Source organism: Sorex fumeus, unplaced genomic scaffold (assembly GCF_029834395.1).
Source record: "Sorex fumeus unplaced genomic scaffold, SorFum_2.1 ptg000111l, whole genome shotgun sequence".
NCBI lineage: Eukaryota > Metazoa > Chordata > Mammalia > Eulipotyphla > Soricidae > Sorex > Sorex fumeus.
In genome coordinates, this window is record NW_026606168.1 from 3,180,983 (window position 1) to 3,204,598 (window position 23,616).

Here is a 23,616-nt window from a genome sequence, read left to right on the forward strand (position 1 = left end):
ATTTCTCTGACTTTGTGTTTCTGTGTATACTAGTGTCCTCAGTATGTCTATGTATATGCCTATGGGTCTCTAAGTCTATGTGTATGTAAATTTTGTGTGTACCTGTGTGTATGTTTGTGTCTGGGTATACATCTATGTGTTTCTGGGTGATGTGTCCATGTGTCTCTGTATATATCTTTGTTTCTCTGTATGTCTGTGTACATGTCTGTTGTCTCTGGTCAGCAGCTGTAAGTCTGTTGTGTCTGCGTGTGTGCATGTGGGTGTCTGTGTGTATATGTCTGCAGATATTTGTGTGTGCATGTGAGTGCATGTGAATCTCTGTATGTCTATATGTGCATATGTGTGAGTTTGTATATGTCTATATATTCATGTATCTGTGCACAAGTTTGAATTTTTCTCTGAGTCTGTGTATATGTTTGTGAGTCTGTGTCTTTATCTATGTGTAGATATGTGTGTCTTTCTATATGTGTGTATATCTGCATGTGCACTGAGTATGTCTGTATATATGTATTCTTGTGTGCCTTGTGTCTGTGTCTGTCCATGTGTCTAAAATGTCTGTGTGTCAGCATGTATGTGCCTGCATATCTGTCTATATAAATACGTGGGTATGTGTCTATATGGTTGTGTGTATACATGTATATATGTCTTTACGTAAATTTTGGTGGCTGTGTATCGCTGTGTATATATCTGTGTCCCAGTGTCTGTGCACATGTGTGTCTATGGGTATAAATAGCTCTGTGTGTCTGTGTATCTGTCTGTGTCTGTCTTTCTCTGTGTGGATCCACGTGTCAATGTCAATGAATGCATGTCTGTGTATATGTATGTGTGTTTGTGTCTGTGTTTCTATGTGTGTGTGGCTTTGTGTGTGAAAGTAGGTTTGTATATGTATGTTTCTGTATCTATATGTGTGTTATGTCTGTGTCCATGTGTTCAGATGTGTATCCATGCATATGTGTGTGCATGCATGTATGTGTATCTGTGTATATGTCTGCATGTCTCTATAGATGTCTGTGACTGTGTGTGTGCATGTGTGTGTCTGTATGTCTGTGTAAATGTCTATGGTAAGTGTCTGTGCATATGCCTGTGTGTTTGCATGCGTATGTATCTCTGTGTGTCTATGTCTGTGCAGATGTCTATGTATGCAGCTGTATTTGTATATTTCTGCATGTGTCTGATTCTGTGTGTATCATCTGTTGTGTATGCATGTGTTTGTATATATCATTGGGCGTGCATGTGTGTTTCTGTGTATGTGTTTCTGTCTCTGTACACTTCTGTGTAAACGTGCATCTGCAAATATGTCTGTGTTTCACTGTGTAAGCATGTATGTGTGTTGATCTATGTGACCGTAGGTCTGTGTGTGCTCATGTGTATATATTTATGTGTGTCTGTATGCATCGGTGTGCATCTATTTGTGTGTCCATCTGTGTGTATCTGTGTATTCATAGACTGTCAATTTACATATCTGTCTGTCTGTGTGCATGTTTCTGTCTGTGTACTCATCTCTGTGTGTCTGAGTATGTGTTTGTATCTATCTTTGTTTGTATGTGCTTATTTCTATATTGATCTGTGTGTGCATGTTTCTGTGTGTCTATATATATCTGTGTGTATTGTTGTGTGTGCCCCCTGTGAGTCTACACCAGTTTTTCTGAGTCTATGTCTATTGTGTGTCTGAGTCTGTGTGCATGTTTATTGTCCCTGTGTACATGTGACATGTCTGTATATGTCTTGTGTATGTGTTTGCACTGGAGGTGTGCTTTGGTATATGTCTATGTGTCTTTCTGTATGCATGTGTGTGGTGTTGGTGTACATGTCTCTGTGTGTCCCCTGTGCATGTGTCTGTATATATGACATCATGTGTTTATGTGCATGACTGTGTATGTCTGTGTGTACATGTGAATGTGGGTCTGTGTGTTTGTGTTTGTATGCCTCAGTGTTTATGTGTGTATCTTTCTGTGCATCTGTGTCTTTATATGTCTTTGTGTGTTTAGGTATATGATCGTGGGTCTGTATACATGTGTCTTTTGTGTGTGTCTGTGTATATGCTTGCGAGTGTCCTTTTATAGTGTCCTTTTATAGTGTCCTTGTATAGTGTCCTTGTATAGTGTCTCTGTATATGTATTTGTGTGTCTGTATATGTCTGTGTCTTTTGCATGTGTCTGTATATGTCTTTCCATGTTTTTATATGTCTGTGTGTCCATGTGAATATCTGTGTATATGTTTGTGTGTCTCTGTGTGTGCATATGGGTGTCTGTGTATTTGTATTTGTGTCCATCTATATGTCTGTGTCTGTGTATAGGTGTTCGTGTGTCTGTGCGCATAAGTGTCTAAGTATATTTCCGTGTGTCTGTGCACGTGTGTATGTGTATCTTTGTGTCTCTGTGTATATATGTCTCTGTATGCATGTGTGAGTCTTTCTGGATGCATTCGTGTGTCTGTGTTTATATTGCTGTTGCTATGTATGTCTGTGTGTCTGTGTATATATCTGTTGTTTGTGTATGTGCATTTTTGTATCTGTGTCTATGTATATATTTTTATGTTTCTCTGTGACTGTGTGCCTATTTGTGTAAGTCTGGGTATATGTGTTGTCTGTTCATGTGAGTATATGTCTGTATATATGTCTGTGTGAATCTGTGTGATTGTGTATGCATATATTTGTGTCTTTCAATGTCTGTGTGTACCTCTGTGTGCCTGTTTTTCTATGTATGTAAGTCTGTGTATATCATTCTCCGCACACCTGAAGGTACCGGCAGAGGAAGAAAGACAAGAGGGTCCTGGGGCTGAGATCTCCAAGCCTACTCGGATCAGGGATGAGTATCCTCCACCCAGATCCTCCTAATTCCAGTAGGTGGGGGTCACACCCACCAACTGGCCCCCTGGCCCCATGTAATCCCATCAACGATCAAGACTCAGAGATTATAAAAACCGGCTCCCGGAGGAGAACAGTGCAGTCTCATACCTCCGAGTCTGGCTGTCCTCGCCAGGGCCCCTTGGAAGGGAGCAGGTTGAGCTTTCCTCCCCACCCCAACCAGGGCTACGGCAGCCGAAGACCTCCAAAACCAGCCACCACCATGCTGAGACCACTCTCCGCACACCTGAAGGTACTGGCAGAAGAAGAAAGGCAAGCGGGTCCTGGGGCTGAGATCTCCAAGCCTACTCGGATTGGGGCTGAGCATCCTCCACCCAGATCCTCCGAATTCCAGTAGGCGTGGGTCACACCAACCAACTGGCCCCCTGGCGCCGTGTAATCCCATCAAAGGCCAAGACGCAGAGACTATAAAAACCAGCTCCTGAAGAGAACGGCGCAGAGTCTCCTGCCCCCGCGCCTGGCTCTCCTCGCCAGGGCCCCTTGGAGGAAAGCGGGTTGAGCTTTCCTCCCCACCCTGACCAGGGTTCCGGCAGCCGAAGACCTCCAGAACCAGCCACCACCATGCTGAGACCACTCTCCGCACACCTGAAGGTACTGGCAGAGGAACAAAGGCAAGCGGGTCTCAGGCCTGAGATCTCCAGGCCTACTCGGATCGGGGCTGAGCATCCTCCACCCAGATCATCTTATTATCTCATTCCTACTTTGGACAAACAAGCAGGCTACCGAATGTAACCTGCCCACATGGCAGAATCTGGCAAACACCCCATTGCGTACCCGATATGCCAAATACCAGTAACAATGTTGGGTCTCATTCTCCTAAAGAGCCTTGAATATAGCACTTTCTTAAAAATCTCAGTACTAAGATGAAGGAGACTTTACTGGGGCCTGCTTGAGGCAATCGACGAATAATAGGATGGTCATGATTCATGATTGGTGCATGTGTGTATCTATATACACCTCTATGCACACATGTGTGCGTTTCTGTGCATGTGTGTTTGTATATATATGTCTGTGTTGGTATAAATGTGTGTGCATGTTTGATTGTGTGCTCTGTATTTATGTGGTGTCTCTGTGTGCATATGTTTCTGTATATTCTGTGTGTATTTTTCTGTGTTCACATGTGTCACTGCATATGTATCAGTGTGTCTGTGATGTATTTGTGCATATGCCTCTAAGTGTCATTGCGTGTGTGTATGTCTGTGTGTATACTTGTGTATGTCTGTATATGTCCGTGTGTTTCTGTGTTTATCTGTATATGTGCATGTGTATATATGTGCATCTGTGTATGTTTCTGTATGTTTGTGTGTGCAGGTTCCTGTGTTCCATGCATACACATCTGTTTGTATGTGTCTGTACACAAGTGTGTCTGTGTATGTGTGTTTGTGTGTATATGTCTGTATGTTCATGCATGTGTCAATGTATATGTGTGCATTGGGTGTATACGTATAACTGTGTGTGTATATGTCTGTGTATGTCTATATCTGGGTATATGTCTGTGTGTCTACATTTCTGTGTATATGACTAGATGTCTAAGATATATGTTCATGTGTGTGTTTGTATGCCTATGAATATTTGTGTGTGTCTCCTGTGGCTTTGCATATGGCTGTGTATGACCACAAGTCTGTGTGTACATCTTAGTGCATGTATATGTACATATCTGTGTATGCTTGCCTTTGTGCTCTTATCTATGTTTCTGCATTTGCAAATGTATGTGCACGTTTCTGCATATGTCTAAGTCTGTATATGTCTCTGTGTCTGTGTCTATGTGATGTGGACGTGTTTGTGTATATATCTGTGTATGTCTGTGTGTACGCATTGTGTGCTTATTGTTTGTGTCTGCATAAAGGTGTGTGCATATGTCTGTTTTCATGTTTATGAATATGTGCATGTGCCTGTCTGTCAATATAAATATCTGTGTGTCTCTGGGTCTGAGTATATGTCTGTGTGTGTCTGTTACACATCTTGTATGTTTCTGTGTATATGTCTGTGTGTTGTCTATGTGTGCATGTGAGATGTGTGTATGTCTCTGCGTGCATGTGGAGATGTGTGTATGTCTGTGCTTGTGTGTGATTATGTGTGTGTCTGTGGATGTCTGTGTGTGCAAGCGTGTTTGAATGTTATTGTGTCTTTGTGTATGTGTATATTCAAGTGTGTCTACCTTATGTCTATTTGTGTCTGTTTGCATGTATGTTGTGTATCTCTATATACACTTGTGTGTGTCTATGTGTGATTGTGTCCACGCATCTTATGTGACACTTTGTGTCTGTATTTCTGATTGTGTCGTTGTGTGTCTGTATATGTCAGTGTGTGTCTGGCTATATATACAAAGACACACCCAGTGCACACACAGATATATACACAGGTATATGCCAAGACACGTACATAAATTCACACACAGATGCACAGAGAAACACACAGACATACACAGATACAAACATACAACACATACATGGTAGAAACTTACATGAAGAAACATATATGCACACAAAGACATATACAAACACACACATAGAAACAAAGGCACACATATACATAAACACACAAGGACGCAGACATATATAAAGATATAGACACACTATATATTTTATATATATACATATATATATATACGACACATCTTATGAACATTCAGATACATGGGCATATACAAAGATACAAACACATGCATGTATTCAGAGACACAGACATATGCAGAGATATAGACATACAGACATTACACAGATGCACACATGCACACAAATACATGCATAGACATATGCATACACACTATTTAGATACCTATATGCTTTCACAACACAGTAACACACAAATTCACACAGACGTATAAAAGACTCAAAGATACACACATAGACACAATGACACATAGACACAATGACACATATACACAGACCCACATAGACATATACACTGACACACTGACATATAGACAGACATAGACACACAAATGTATATAAACAGACATATTCTGTGCATACACAGATACACACAGGCATATACCAAGACACACACAATCATTCCCAGGGATTCACACAGATTCACATAGACAAATATTCACAGACTCATGCAAGAATCACAACACAGAATCATACACAGAATCATATCATGGGCAGACAAAGACACAAAGAGACATAGATACACAGACATATACACAGACATGTGCACACACACTGACACCTAGAGACATTGACAAAGTGATACATGTACAGAGACACAGGCTATACACAGACAGACACACAAACATGCACGCACACGCAAGAACACGGACATCCACAGACATAGACATACAATATATACACCCAGTGCAAACACAGATATGCACACAGGCCTATACCAAGACATACATATAATCTCACACAAAGATACAGACTCGCACAGACATATAAACAAACACATTCCATGCAACACAGTCGGACCACGAACTTTTACCACAATCACAACAAGCACACAGATGCACAAGACATGCACACAGCCATACACACACATGTGCACAGGAAATGCTGGCACCTGCATGCAAAGGGCAAGGTCTGAGGGGTTGCCCCCTTTCCACGCTGTATGGCCACAGTGAGTCTGTGTCTATGTCTGTAGTTTGGTTTTGTGTGTGCATGTGAGTCTCTGTGCATGTCTCTGTGTGTACATATCTGTATGTTGTGTCTGTGTGTATATGGGTGTCTTTGCATGTCTGTGTGTACATGTGTGTGCTCATATGTTGTGTCTTTGTATATGTGTGCATATGTGTGTGCATCTGTATATGTTTGTGTGTGTCTATTCATGGACACTACTCCAGGACACTTTCCGGACCCGCGCGGCCGCAAAGCAGCCGCGCAACACATCAAAAAAAAACACTAAATACCCATCTTCCAGAATTGTCGTACCATATTTGATAGAGTTCAAATATGGTAACACCTACAATGGTGATTAGAGGTTGCCCCAAAAGCCTCTATCTCTCTCAGAAAGACTGGCAATCTACCAAGAGTATTCTGCCCACACGGAAGAACCTGGCAAGCTATCCGTTGTGTATTTGATATACCAAAACAAGTAACTACAACTGGTCTCATTCACCTGACCCTGAAGGCTTCACCGACATGGCAGCACTGGGAAGGATGAGAAAGGAGAGGCCGACAAAATCTCAAGGCCGAACTAGGCTGCCACAACAAAGGAAGACAAAAATGATCGTCTGTACTTTCAATGCATGTATGCTAGCATCAGATGCATCCATCGAGGACCTAATGGTACAAGCGCGAATGATCAAGTACGACATCATCAGTCTGACTGAGACAAGAAGGCACGAATCTCACCATGCCATTTTCAACACGGGAGAAGAATTGTTCCTCAAAACATGCGATAAAAGAGGTGTCGGAGGTGTCGGTGTCCTTGTCAACACAAACTTGTCCATGAATATTGATTCATTTGAATGTCTAACAACCCTAATGAGATGTTTACATTTGAATAGATGTGGCTCACTGCCGGCAGTTTCTATCTTCGTTATCTACGCACCAACATCTCATTATGATGAAAGACAAATCGAGAAGTTCTAGATGGAGCTGGAGAAGTTCTATAAATAAGACCACACCTTCTACAAGATCATTGTGGGTGATATTAATGCCAAGATAGGACCGAGAAGATCAGCTGAAGAACTTCACATCGGGACCCATGGCCTAGAATGGAATGAACAGGGTGAGAGACTGTCTGATTTCATCATGTCGACCAAGAGCATCCATGGTAACTCACAGTTCCAGAAGGCAGAATCTAAACGTTGTACATGGGAGTCTCCCAGTGGACAATTCAATAATGAAATAGACCACATCATATTCAATCGATGGTTTTGTCTGACCGATGTTGCTGTTGTCCCAAAATTTCGAATGGGATCGGACCAGCGTGTCCTTCGTGCAAAATTCTACTTTACAGAGCGGGGAGAAAGGGCTGCAAAGTTCAAAAAGAGAACTCCCAAAACGACCTCCAACTAGGAACTCTTTGACACTATTGTGGTAACATGGGAAGATGCCATTGTTGACAACATTGATGAGGAATACGATCAACTGGTTCAGCAACTCTATGAATGTGTGAGGAACGCCAAGAGAGAGATAGCCACAATAAAATGCCTGTCTTTGAAAATTCTTGAGCTAATTTGCCAGCGTGGTTTGGCACATGCCTCAGGCAACCGCAGGCTAATGTCCGAGCTCGCAAAGCAGTGCAGAGATGCAATCAAGGAGGACCTCAAAGAAAGAAGAGGAGAAGTGATGGTAGATGTGGCAGAAGCTGGGAAAAGTATTCGTAACGCCCAGCTGTCTTTTGCCAACTACAAGACTAAGATGACTGCCCTCCGACGTTCTGATGGATCCATCACGTCCTCTAAAACGGCAATGGAGAAGATCATCCATGACTTCTACTCAAATCTCTTTGATAGCCATGTCCACTTGCCAACATACCAAATTCCACAGGATGGATATGTCGTTCCCAATGTTCTCCCTTCCAAAATCCGACATGCCATTTTGTCGGTAAAGAAACAAACAGCACCCGGCCCAGACAAGGTCATACCTGAACACCTGAAAAACCTGCCGTCAGTACTCATCAATACACTGGCTCGGCTCTTCACTCGCTACCTGTCTGAATGCAAGGTTCCGTCCCAATGGAAAACCAGCAGGACTGTACTACTGTTCAAGAAGGGAGACATCCATGACATTGGCAACTATCGCCCGATCTGCCTATTGTCTTTCATCTACAAGTTGTTCACTCGAGTCATCCTAAATAGGATTGGCAGAACATTAGATGAAGGACAACCATGCGAGCAAGCAGGGTTCTACAAAGGATTCAGCACCATCGACCATATCCACACGAGAACCAAGCTCATTGAGGTTTCTCGGGAGTTCAAGATGCCGCTCTGTCTAACGTTTATTGATTTAAAGAAGGCCTTTGATTCTGTTGAGATGGAAGCGGCCATTGAAGCCCTAGCCAATCAGGGCATTCAAGCCCAATACATCAGGATCCTCCGTGAACTGTATTGCGGATTCACTACCAGGATCTCACCATTCTACAAAGAAGTGATCATTGATGTCAAGAGAGGGGTGCAGCAGGGTGATACCATTTCACCGAAACTCTTCAGTGCCACCCTCAAGAACATCATGCGATGACTGGCATGGGAAGAAATGGGAGTGAAGATAGATGGTGGCAACTACACCACCTTCGCTTTGCTGATGACATTGTTTTAATAACACCAAACATCAGCCAAGCGGCACAAATGCTGGCCGACTTTGACCGTGAGTGTGGAAAGGTAGGACTACAGCTGAATCTTACAAAGACAATGTTTATGAGAAACAGCCTCGTTCCTGATGCCGCATTCGCTCTCAACGGAACGACCATCTCCGAATGTAACAGCTATGTGTCGAGAAGTCAACATGACAAATGACCTGGCACCAGAGCTGCAAAGGAGGAAGAGAGCGGCTTGGAATGCCTTCAAAAATGTCAAAGAAATAGCTAAGAGGATGAAGAACCTCCATCTCCGGGCACATCTCTTTGATTCCACAGTTCTTCCTGCATTACCATATGCCTCAGAGACCTGGGCCCTACACAAACAGGATGAGAATGCTATTCAGGTCTCCCAAAGAAGAATAGAAAGAGCTATGCTTGGAATATCACATTTCACTCAAATGAGAGAAAAAATACGGAGTTCCGACATCCATCGACGATCAAGAATCAGAGACGCTGTCTCATTTGCCAAGGTGTCAAAAAATCAGTTGGGCTGGTCACGTAATGAGATTTAAAGACGACCGCTGGACTAGAGCTGTTACTGACTGGATTCCACGGGATGTCAAAAGACTGCATGACTGCCCACCTACCAGATGGTCAGACTTCTTCGTCAAGATCATGAACGATCATTTTGAGGCTCCTCATGTTCCCAGAGTGAACAGATGCTATTGGGCTACACTAGCACGCGACAGGGACAAATGGAGATGTTGCTGGCGCCTGCTCAAGCAAATTGATAACTAACGGGACGTTAAGTGATTAACTGATTTGCATGTAAGTGTATCTTTGTATATGTCTGTGTGTCTCTCTGTGTGCACATGTGTATGACTTTGTGTATATCTCTGTGATCATGTCCATGTGTCTATGTATATATATATAGTGTCGGTGTGTCTGTGTATATATATGTGTCTGTGTATGCATTATCTATATTTATGTCTGTCTTTTGTATGAGTCTATGTCCGTACATGTGTCTGTTATCTCCGTGTGCAATTTGTATCTCTGCATAAATGTATATCTGTGTATAAGTATCTGTGTGTATGTCTGTGTGTATGTGCATGTGTCTGTGTGTCTAGGTCAATATCTGTCTTTATTTTCATGTGTGTATGCATGTCTTCATGTGTATATATCTGTAAATGTCAGTGTGTTTGAGTCAGTGTATATGTCTGTGTGTCTGTATATTTCTCTGTCAGTGTTTGTGTGTATATAGATCTAATGTTTGTGTGTGCATGTGTGTGACTGTGTATGCATAAGGTATGTTGTGTTTTTGTCTATGTATAAATGTGTCTCTGTATATGTCTGTGCCTATATATGTATGTACATATATATCTATTTGTGTCTTGTGTTTACACTGAATGTCTGTGTATATATCTGTATGTATGTGTATATGTCTGTGTGTCTGTGTATATTTTTCTGACTATTGTGCCGTGTGTGTGACTATGTGTTATGTATATGTTCATGTGTGTTTGTCAGTTTGTATATCTGTGTCTGTGTGTTTATAAATATACACGTGTCTGTGTATATGTCTATGTGTATCTTGTGATTATGCCTTCCTATATGCCTCTCTTTTATCTGTGCATGCATGTCTGTATCTGCATACATATTTGTTGTGTTTATGTCTCTTTGTGTGCTTGTACAGTGCCTGTGTATACCTATGTGTGGTTCTGTATTTATCTATGTACATATTAGTGTGTACGCATGTTTGTGAGTCTGTAGATCTCTGTGTTGTGTCAGTGTGTGTACACGTGGGAATGATTCTCTGTATATGTCTGCAAGTCTGAGTTTGTGTATGATGGTGTCTGTGTGCATATTTGTGTCTGTAATATGTCTGTATGTGTTTTTGTGTTTATGTGCATGCTTTTGTGTCTGTACGTACATCTGTATGTGTCTGTATGTGTATATCAGTGTGTACATCATTGTGTCTGTGAATAAGCTGTGTTTGTGAATACGTGTGTGCTGTGTATCTCTGTGTGTCTGTGTATATGTCCGTGTGCATCTGTATATGCATATGTGTGTCTGTGTATTTGTATGTTTTGTCTATATTTGTAAATGCATATTTGTGTTTACATTTGTGTTCTGTTTGTGCATATAAGTATTTGTGCATTTGTCTTGGGTGTCTATGTGTACATGTGTGTATCTGTGTGTAAGTGTGTATCTGTTTGCATTTGTGTGTCTGTGTACAAGTCCATATCTGTGTCTCTATAAATATGTCTCTGTGTGCCTGTGTGTGCACATTTGTAGGTTCTGTGCATTTGTCTGTAGATATGTCTGTGTCTGTGTGTGTCTCTGTGTGTATGCCTATCTCTGTGTATATATGGGTTAGTCTCTGTACATGTCTGTATATTTACATGTGTCAGTGTGTCTCTATTCATCTCAGTGTACATCTTTGTATTTGGGTGTGTGCATGTGAGTATATGCGTGTTTATGTCTGTCTCTATGTGCATGTGTTTGTGTACACATGTGTCTATATGTCTACGTATATGTGTTTGCATATATATGTTCACAAGTGTGTGCCTGTGTAAGCTTGTACTTTTCTGTATTTGTGTGAATGTCTTTGTTGTGTGTCTGTGTATGTTGTGTCTCATTTCTATGCATATATCTTTGTGTGTGTCTGTGTATGTGCATGCGTGTCTTTTTGTCTTTATGGATCTATGTATTCTGTACATATGCCTGTGTGTGACAATATTTGTGCATGTCTATGCCTGTGTATATGTCTATATCTATGTATACTTGTGTGAGTGTGCATGGCTGTGAGTCTGTGTGTGCATATGTCTGTATCTCTGGGTGTGTGTCTGTACGGCTGTCCACGCGCATGTGTATGTCTCTGTATGTCTGTCTTTGTGTGCCTGTGTCAGTGTGTGCACACGTGTCAGTATATGTGTTTATCTGTTCTATGTGTATATATATCCATTGTGTGTGCACGTGTCTATGACACATCTGTGTACGTCTGTTGTGTGCGTCTGCATACATATTTGCATCTGTGTGCACATATAATTGTATGCATGTCTGTGTATAATTGTGTGCATTTCTGTGTACATGTGTGATTCTGTATGTCTATGTATGGATCAGCTGCATGTCTGTACCTGTATTATCATATGCGAGTCTCTCTCTATGTGTGTGTTTGTGTGTATATGTGCATTTATGTGTACATATGTCTCTTTATGTGTCTTTAAGAATCTGTGTGCGTATGTGGATGTGTGTGTATGTCTGCGTACATGACTTTATATATGTTTGTGTCTATGATTATGTATATTGCATTTCTCTGACTCTGTATCTCTGCATATATTAGTGTGTCTCAGAAAGACTGTCTATGTGTCTGTGTGTCTCTCAGTCTGTGTGTATGTGAATTTTGTTTGTACATGTGTATCTCTGTTTGTGTCTGGGTATACATGTATGTATTTCTGTGTGATGTGTCTCTGTGTGTATGTATGTCGTTTCTTTGTATGTCTGTGTATATGTCTGCTGTCTGTATGTGCAGGTATATGTCTGTGTACACCTGTGTTGTGTCTGTGTGTGACTGCACACATTGGGGGTGTATCTGTGTATGATAAGTTGTATGTCTGTGTGTGTTGGTGGTGTCTATGTCTCTCTGTTTCTGTGTGTGTGTCTGTGTCTGTCTCTATATGTCTGTGTGTACGTGTATGTGTGTCTGTGTATACTTGATTTTCTGTGTTTCTCTGTATATATCTCTGTGTATCTGTATAAGTATGTTGGCATAAGTGTCTGCGTTTATTTGCATGTTTGCATGTGTGTATATATCTGAGTGATTATGTGTGTACACATGTGTGTGTCTGTAGATGTCTATATGTTCATCTGAAAGTGTCTGAGTGTACTAATTATGTCTATCTCAGCTGTGAGGGAGCATGTGTGTCTTTGTGTATATGCTTTCCTATGCATACAACTGTGTGTGCATGTGTGTGCACATGTGTCTGTGTAGGTCTATATGATTATCTGTGTGTGATCATATATTTCTTTGTTTTCCTGTATCTGTGCATACATGTGTGAATATTTCTGTGTCTGTCTGTTGCATGTGTCTGTGCGCATGTGTATTTGAGTATGTCTGTGTAAGTCTGTGTATGTAGATCTATGTCTGTGAGTGGATATATGCACATTTTTATATGTCTGTGTGTGTACCTCTGTGTGCTTTGGGTGTGCCTGTCTACATGTATCTGTGTGTCTTATGCGTCTGTGTATATGTCTGTTTGTCTGCATGTCTGTGTCAGCATGTATATATCTGCATTTCTGTGTATATGTGTGTCTCTGGGTATGTGTTCTCTGTATGGCTGTGTGTATGCATTTATATTTGCATAGGTCTTTCAGCATGTGTCTGTGTATGGCTTTGTATATGTCTGTGACCCTGTGTCTGTGCACACGTGTGTCTTTATGGGTATATGTGTATATCTCTGTGTATTTGTGTGTGTGCCTTTGTGTGTCTGTGTGTCAGTGTCTCCACATGTGTCTGTGTATATGTATGTGTGTTTGTGTCTTATCTCTGTGGCTCTGTGTGTGGAAGTAGGTTTATATACGTATGTTTCTGATTATAAGTATGTGTTTATATGTCAATTTTATGTCTGTGTTCATGTATGTGCAGATGTGCTTATGCATACGGTTGTGCATGTGTGTCTCTGTACATGTCTGTGTGTGTCTCTGTAAATATGTCTGAGTGACTGTGTGCATGTCTGTATGTCTGTGTATATGTCTGTGAGTCAGTGTCTGTGTATATGTGTTTGCATGTGCATGTATTTGTGTGTGTCTGAGTATATAGTTGTGCATGTCTATATATGCAGGTACATTTGTATATTTCTATGTGTATAATTTGTTTTGTGTACATGTGTGCACATATCTGTGAGTATGTATGTGCATTTCTGTGTACATGTTTTTGTCTCTATATGTCTTTTTGAACATGTGGATGCGAATGTGTATGTGTCTGTGTGTGGCTTTGTAAGCATGTGTGAGTCAATCAATGGGTCTGTGTGTCTATATGTCTGTGTGTATGTGTGTTTCTGCATGTGCACGTTGGTGTGCATCTATTTGTGTGTGTCTGTATATCTGTGTCTGTATGCATGTCTGTGTGTCTATATATCTGTGTGTGCATATTTATATGGCTGTGTATTTGTCTTTATGTGTGTCTGAGTATGTCTCTCTCTAGAACTTTGTGTGTACATGTTTGTTTCTGCTTATATTTGCGTGAGCATGCATCTGTGTGTCTGTGTATATATCTGTGTGTATTGTGTGTGTCCCTGTGTTTGTATCTGTCTGGGTATATCTATGTCTCCTTGTGTGCGCATGTGTGTGGTGTCTGTGTATACGTGTGTCTGTTATCTTGTGTGCATGTATTTCTCTGTGTATGTCACTGTGTGTCTGTGTCTATGTATGTGTGACTATGTACGTGGACATTCCGGTGTGTTAATCTGCATGTACATGTGAATTTGTGTCTATTTTTCTGTTTGTATATCTCAGTGTGCGGGGGTCCCGCAAAACCACTCTCCAGCCTGCGGAGATGGCCCTAGGATACGTAGGTGCAGGGAAGGACTGACCGAATGAACACAGGACACAAGAGACAGAATGCAGTTCAGAAACAGAGAGAAAAAGGGACAGGCTTTTTTGGGGGCAATCAGGGTATATATCCATTAGTGAGGCAGCTACACTAAAGGTCGTGCCCATATATGGTTAGGAAGGTTTGTTTTCACATCTCACACATAAAGTTTATGCGTATCTTGTACCAGACACGAGGTAGTTACACAAAGGGCCATGTCCATATGATTTATAAAATTTATATTCACGTACTAGACACGAGATAGTTACTTCTTGTTATTACTGACAGTCATGACAGATGTTCTCTCAGGATAACCATACATCAAGATAACCATACATAGCACTGACTTTGCCTGTTGCAGGGTCACATAGGTCAAGACGACCATACACAGCACAGGCTGTGCCTGCGTTGGGGTCGTAGGTCAAGATGACCATACCTAGCACAGGCACTTAGGCCTTGGTCAGTTAAAGGGTCAGCTTCCCATATCTCCCCCTTCCTTATTATAAAAGACACCATCTAGGGGGAGCATTGACTGGGTCCCTCCAAAATATCCAGAATACCTCTGTTTTGCGGAGGGGAGGAGAGTAGACAAAGCCCTTTTTCACTGATCACCCTACTAGTGGAGGGGAGCCGCGGAAAAGGGACAGGGCTAGACAGAGGAAACCTCCATGCAGGCCCAGTGTACTCCACAGGCAGTCGGAAGCAGCCATGAGGCCTCCCGTGCAGTGCTTTGCCAGACACCTAGCGGCTAAAAAAGAAATGTAATAGGGTAAAGTCTGATTCTTTCATACCCAGAGTGTCAGATCAGAGAGGGGCGGGGGACCTGGCCAAGAACAACTCAAGGATGGGTCCAATCAACCACGACCCGCGAGTTGTCCTCTGCAGCAGCAAATTTTGCAGCCGCACAGTCCAGGGAAGCATCTTCCATTGCCAGGCGGTGGTAATGTACTTTTATGGGGTTGGCAGATAGAGAAGCTATCTGCTGTCTAACAAAAGCGATAATTCGGTTAAAAATGCAGGGGCCCACAGTAGCAATCAATAAAAGGGCAGTCAGGGGACCCAAGAGTGGCAACAAGTAAGGAAGTAGAGTGTGCAGGGCTCACCCAGAGCTAGAAGACTCACGTTGCCGGTGTCTCCACTCCAAACCTTCCCTTAGTTCTCACATGGAGTTTTTAATCACTCCAGTGTGGTTAACATAAAAGCAACACTCCTCCCCCAAGGCAGCACACAATCTTCCTTCTTTCATAAAGAGCAAGCCCAGTCCTCAGTGGTTTTGAAGAGCAACCTCCGAAACAGAGGTCAGCAAATCCTCCAGGTGAGAGATGAATTGTTCAAGGCACTCTAAGTCGGTATCCACGGCGACACTAAGTGTAGCTAAACTGGAGTGCTGTGAGGTCAGGGTGGTGATGCCTGAACCGGTGCCCGCAAGGCCAAGGGTGAACAAGGCAGCGATGGTGACATAGGTCACATAGGTCAAGGTGATAGGCTCCTGGTGGAGTCGGTGGAGTGTGGCAACATTGCGCTGGGACAGGTAATAATAAAGGGTGGAAGTTGGGTGGTACAAATTACAAGGACCACCAGAACAGTCATACAGAACTGTGAAGAGGAGTTGAAAACAGAGGCAGCGAGATGAGGAGTCAGGCCTGTCACTGAGCAGAGCCACCAGGCATCCTTGGTCGGGGTCAAAGGAGGGGTCGGGTTCAAAGGAGCTGACCACTAGGCCCAGAGGGCGTCTGCAGAGCCAGCTTGGAGAGGAGGCAGAAATGGTCAGACTTTATCTTAATCTGACTTAACAAAAACTGTACTCTGCAATATTTCCATAGGTATTCAAAAAGCCTTAAAAATGCTCAATTAAAGCTCTTAAAAGGTATACTCACTGGGCAAAAGATCACTTTACATTAGAAATTAGCCAGAAGACATCTTAAAATTCTGATTTCCAGGAAAACACAAATACAAAAGATTAAAGCACTCATATTATTATGAAACATTAAGTATTTCACACTTGAGTACAAAGCTTTCTGAAGAGCAGGGCCAGGTTGATACCTGGTGACAAGGCTTTGCATGAAATAAAGTTACCAAAATAATAGCATGTACTTTCAAACACTGGACAGGTTGATTAACAATGTAGTTAGTAAAATTTCCCACATTTTCCATGAAATTCTCCATTCTCAGAGACCATTACAGAAGGCTGACATCTGAGATTATCCCACTTTATAACTCTTAGTAGTTCTAGAAATTTTAGATACCAAAAGTCTCAGAGATCAGATAGAGCACTGGTAGGAAAAATTTTGCAACCAATTTTATAACTCTAGAAACTCATGTTTAAACTAAACCATTACCTTTTTGAACCTGTTTTCATGTGTCGTAGCTATTTTAACTCCTTCTAGATCAAATATTCTAATCCAATGTAGATACAAACATCTACATTAATATAGCAACATAAGACCTATGATCAATTTTTATAAAACATGATAAAAACTTCTTTGGCTTAAGTTCAATAGTTCTTGTACCTTAATTATTTAAAATCATGAGCTTTCTATACCAGATATTTTTAACAATTCCACAAAAATACAAATGTGCTTTCAGACACAGAAAAAGCCCTTTGAATTTTTTACCAAACTTTGATATTAGCATAAGAAAATATTTGAATTCCTGTGTGAACACAAAAAGGATGACAGCAATCTATCTTTCCCACCACCCGTGTTAGGTAGTTTCCCCCACTCCAGGGAGGTGGATGGCGATGGGCAGGAAAAGGAAGGAAACCTTATAGCCAGGCTGCTTGACCTTAGTTGCAGTTTATTACATTCCTCTCTCCATTCACTCTCGTATCTCTTCTGCCTCTCCCAGCCCATTCTTACAGTCTCATTATATCCCATAAAAGAAACTCAGGTTCTCTCAAGCATGTTTTCCCCTGTTCTCTCAGACCTCCTAGTAGAGAGCCCTGAAATCTCCTCATATAGATCATGGTACCTCTAAAAGGGCAATACAGTGATGTCATCAAAAGGAGAAAGAACATTGAAGCAGCAAAACATACATTGCTTTTTTACATCTGCAGGCCAGTAATTTTGGCCTCACCTTTTTTACAAGCTACAAGCACTTGGATTAGCACATCAAAGACCAATCTACATCTCAAATATCAGCCTTCCTGGAGCCTGGCATCTATATCTCAAAGATCAGGCCTGGCTAGCACCTGAGATCTGCTCTGTGAGATAAGAGAAGCTGCCTCTAACAGCAAGGTTTTTGTGAGATAAGGGAAGCTGCCTCTTGTAGTATACTGAAATTATTTACTTAAGGCCATTTGAAAGAGAAAAAATGTTTAGCCTCATCCAAACTAGTCAGGACATTCTTCTAGGACAGATTCTCACTTAGCAGATCGACTCACAAGTTACAATACAAGTTCAGTATCCTAGAAGGATCTGATCTTACAAATTAACAGATTCTGACTAGGGGGAAAGTTGATTAACTGTTTGGGGAGGAGAGCATAGAGAAGTGGTTACAGAAAAACAAAGGAATGGAAGTGACTCAGGAGCACTGTGATGGGTGTAACCTGATAAACCTTAGCTCCTTGTGTCAAGGGAAAATGGACAAATCCAATTGTTATCCTAAAAATTGCCACTGTTTAGGAAAATAAGGAAACTTAATTTTAATGGCTTCTGTACCTATGTAGTTTGTAGAAGCGGCCTAGTTTTTCATTAAAGTTAGCTGAGGCTTGTAAGATAAGGTCTTGCTTTCTCTGAACACGTATTTCACTTTAGTTTCAGGCTCTAGTTCATAGCTCTTCTAGATAGTACAAGATTCTTCAGTTCAAAAGGATTTCAACTGTTAATCACATAATCATTAATGTTATTCTACCAAGAAATTTAGATTGAGAATTCTGCTTTCTCTATAGGCTCAATCTTCTGATAAGGATTCACCCTTGTCTGACAGGTTCCCAAAACAACTGAATTTCTTAAATCATTGGGTAGCATATCACTAACTTCTCTAAAATTTCTGCTTCTAATTTCAGCCTGGTTCCAAGACTCGAGTGTTTCACATAGATAGACAGACAGACAGACAAGACAGGTAGACAATGAACTGACTAAAACACCAAACATACATGTGCAAACATCTGCAATTGGTCAATCAATCTGACCCTTCAAAAAATGACAGGGAGAAACTGATGGTCTAAGAAAGGAAGGACAGTCCCCAGGGCAGAGAAACACTGCTCCCCATTTCCCAGCCTGACCAGCCAGTCTCCTGCTTGTTAAAAATGGGTCAGGAAAGCACTTTTGTTGATATAAGCCGGCAAAATAAACTATGACAAAGATGTTACCATTTTTTAGCCAAGGCTAATTCTGAGGCAGGGAGACTCTTATCAGACATGGGCATAGGCTCCTTAGTGACACACTTCTTTGTTTCTGATGACAGCTAATCATAAGATCTTGCATTTTACTGCCTCCTCTGCTTTGATACTCCTATTTCTTTAGTTTACCTGCAAAGATCTGACTCTAAAATAATCTGGTAATGCAAACTGCCATTTACTGGCTATCTTGCCCCACTATACTCAGGCCACAAGGTGTTACAGAGGTCAACAAGATACTCTTTATCTAAACTACCTAGTTGGAGGCTCCTAGGATATTTTTCTAATTGCAAGCAATAATCTATGAAAAAAGATGGTTCCTTGGCAAAATTTTTCTCCAGGTCTATCACTTTGACCTCTTCCAAAGGAATTCTAGCCCCCTGTAAATTGGCCTTTACTTTGGCCTTTTACCTTATTTTTTTGAACTGTCTTCATTAGCATTTCAATTGACCTCTATCTTCTAGTTAGACCTGGGTGGGGAAAAGGATCTTATGCCTGAAAATTAGCCTGCCTTAGTTTCCCAGAGTCTTTCTCACTAGTGGGCTTCCTCCTAGTGGAGGGTGACGCGAAACAGACAAAGGAGGGTTGCCTCTTTGCAGAGACCATTCACACAGAGGTTATCACATTCCTTCCCCATGCCCCCTAGAGATTTCCAGGGGAGTATACCTTCACAGCAGATTATCTACAGATTATTACCTCTTTTACTGGAGCCACATGGTTTGTTGAGAAGGAATCTTGTGGGGGCCAATCCACACCAAAGGAAGGTTATTCTGATGAACAATAAATGCCAAACTTACCTTTCTTGACCCTCAAGCCCAGATCCTGAGCTTTCCTGTGGACCTCAGAGAAGTGATTAGGAATTAAAACCTTGGTGGTCGATCGATTCTGACCCATGTTAAACAATCTTAATAAACAGAACTAGGAGAAAGATATTAAGACAATACACACACTAGGAACACACGCACAGATCACACTCCTACACTCGCTCGGACCGGTCCTCCACTTACACGGGTGCGCACCACACTCACCAGTCACACAGAGATTTCCGAATTTGCCCAAAGGTCGTGTACATGATTTTCACCTTCGAGGTTTCAGTTCTTCCAAGTCTTCCCCTGGCGCCAGGTTTTCCAGATCAAGTTCCTAATTAGCAGTGCATAACTCGAATTCTGCAGCCAAAGAGAGGTCAATTTTCTCTTGCAAATACATTTTAGGGTTGTAAGGGGGAAGTCAGGAAGAAAAGGTAGGGATGTGTGGGGGCCATTTGGGTTCTTGATATCCTGCAGCTTCCTGCTGGAGGTCTGCCTCATCCTCTGGGGATAGAACAGAAGGTGAGTCATGGTGGGGAGCAGAGGGTGGACCCGTGGGATTGTCCTTAAGAACTGGGTATAAGCGAGGAATATTAGTCTCAGAAACCGGCATGGGGATAGTAACCGAGGGGCACCGGAATACGGGCTTTTTCAGGGGAGAGGAGGCCCGAGAGGCTTTTCTCTCATAATAAGGTCTCTGAATTTTTCACAGCATCTACATCCGATTCAACATGCCCTACAATCCACAAGGCTCCGGGGACCTCTCCTGGGACGAGGGTCAAATAGAAATCATTCAGGCACTCCCAAGTTTTTTTTTTTCAATCTCATTTAACATGACAAAGCTACTCTGTAGTGCAAGTAACTGGAACTGGGAGAGAGTCCCTAAGACCCACAACAAAGAGTTCCCTTTTGCTAAGTGAATTTTCCAAGGTCCTAAGAAAGAGGGTGGAGGGAGAGGGAAAGAGAAAGCCAGCGTTTTCAAATCTGGGGACGTGGTTGTGCTCAACTGATGAGTACCTAATGTTGCACAGTGTTTCTTTTGCAGGGGACGCGATTTTATTCTGGAAATCGCAGCTATGACCCCCTCATCCTGTCACGGGAGTCTTCTAGTGGCGAGCGCCCTAGCGGCCTTTAAGTGCTCGACCCATGCCCTCAGGGAGGAAACTCCAGGAAATGAGAGTGAGAGGGAGAGAGATCAGCCCACTAACCGGGCCACCCAAAACAAGATTGGGCTGATAGAGGCGGAGGGCATAGAGGGAGGCTGAGAGACGGGGACTGAGGAGCAGTAGGGCCATAGCCCTTTAAGAAGGTCTCTAAGTTTTAGTCCCAGTAGGAAAAGGCCGGGATGGGAATTTAAGACAGTCACAGCCGCTATGTTTCTTATATACACATTTTCAAGAAGAAGAAAGAAATTGACAAGGTCCTTTTTCTTTATCTATATTCCTTGGTGCTTAAGGGAGGTCTTTAAACCACGAACAGATAATATTTTCTTGCTTAGTTCAGAGACAAAGATACATGTGAATAGAAAATGAGAAATATAGGAAGGAGAGATGGAGTAAGACAGGTGAAAGAAATAGAAGGCAGACAGGACATAAAGAGAGATGAGACAGGAGATGGGTCACTGGAAGGCTGTCCCCTGCATGAATACCTGGGAAAAACAGACGCAAGACACGGGGGAGGCCCGACAAAGGGGCCCACTCAGGTGCTTGCCTGGCCAATGGGAAACTTAGCCGTAGTGGATCAGCCAAAGGTGATTAAGGCTGACGTCTAAGTCAGCACCACCATAGACCATATGTTTCCTGTGGAATCACAGACAGCCCAAACAGGTTCTGTAGCCTTTTCGGGGACCTTAAGGGTGCCCAGCTGTGGAACCACAGACTTGAATCAGAGGCGAGGATGCCTCTGACCGCTCATTCACTCGCACACACATTCCACAAAGGACACGACAAAGGGGCGCGGGGGGGGCCCCTATCCAACCCAGTGACCATCTCATATACCTCATATGAGACTGAACACTCAATTGTGACACAGACAGAAGGACTAGAAGGCAGAAAAGAAAAAACATGAATAGAGACGAGACAGGAGATGAGTCACTGGAAGGCTGAAGCCCCGCGTGAATACCTGGGAAAAACAGACGCAAGACATGGGGGAGGCCCAACAAAGGGGCCCACTCAGGTGCTTGCCTGGCCAGTGGGAAACTTAGCCATAGTGGATCAGCCAAAGGTGACTTGCGGCCGACATCTAAGTCAGAATCACCATAGACCATATGTTTCCCGTGGAATTGCAGGCAGCCCAACCAGGTTCCGTAGTCTTTTCAGGGACCTTAAGGGTGCCCAGCCGTGGAACCACAAATTCGAATCAGAGGCGAGGACGCCCCTGACCGCTCATTCACTAACACACACATTCCACAAAGGACACCACAAAGGAGCGTGGGGGGCCTTATCCAACCCAGTGACCGTCTCATATACCTCATATGAGACTGAACACTCAATTCTCCCCATATCAAACCTCGTCGACCTCTATAATGAGGCAAAGGCTAATACCCACTCGGCCTTGAGTGAGACAGGAATCTTCCCACTCGGCCTTGAACGAGACGGGGAGTTTTGATTAGGCACGCACTTACTTTTTCGTGCATCCCGGTGGCCCCCGCTTCCTGAAGGGGAGTTTGGAGGTCGTCTCCCAGACACTGCCCCACGTGGGCGCCAGTTGCAGGGGGCCCGCAAAACCACTCTCCGGCCCGTGGAGGTGGCCCTAGGATACGTAGGTGCAGGGAAGGACCGACGAATGAACACAGGACACAAGAGACAGAATGTAGTTCAGAAACAGAGAGAAAAAGGGACAGGCTTTATTAGGGGCAATCAGGGTATATATACATTAGTGAGGCAGCTACACAAAAGGTCGTGCCCATATATGGTTAGGAAGGTTTGTTTTTACATCTCACGCATAAAGTTTATGCATATCTTGTACCAGACACGAGGTAGTTACACAAAGGGCCATGTCCATATGATTTATAAAATTTATATGCATCACGTACTAGACACAAGATAGTTACTTCTTGTTATTACTGACAGCCATGACAGATGTTCTCTCAGGATAACCATACATCAAGATAACCATACATAGCACTGGCTTTGCCTGTTGCAGGGTCACATAGGTCAAGACGACCATACATAGCACAGGCTGCGCCTGCCTTGGGGTCATAGGTCAAGATGATCATACCTAGCACAGGCACTTAGGCCTTGGTCAGTTAAAGGGCCAGCTTTCCACATCAGCGTGTATGTGTATCTCTGGGTGCATCTATGTCTGTGTCTTTGTACATTTCTGTGTTTATGTATATGATCATGTATGTCTATGAATACATGTTTTTCTATCTGTGTACATGTCTGTCTTTTTGTGCACATGTGTGTGGTGTCTGTGTATATGGTTGTGTGTCTATATGTGTGTGTCTTTTGCATGTTTGTCCTTGTATATCTCTGTGTCTTTTTATATGTCTGTGTGTGTCTGTGTATATGTTTGCATTTCTATGTGGTGCATATGGCTAGATGTCTGTGTTTGTGTCTTCTATATGTCTGTTTGTGTCTATGTGTAAGTGTGTTCATGTGTCTCTGTGCATAAGTGAGTGTCTATGTATATTTCCGTGGGTGTCTGTGCATATGTGAATACATGCATCTTTGTGTCTCTAGGTGTGCATATGTCTGTGTGTACATGTGTCTTTGTGCATGCTTTTGTGTGTTTATGTGTGTCTCTGCTGCTGTGTATGTCTAATGTGCATGTGTCTTTGTGTATATATCTGTGTTGTTTGGAAGCATGTGTATTTCTCTATGTTTATATT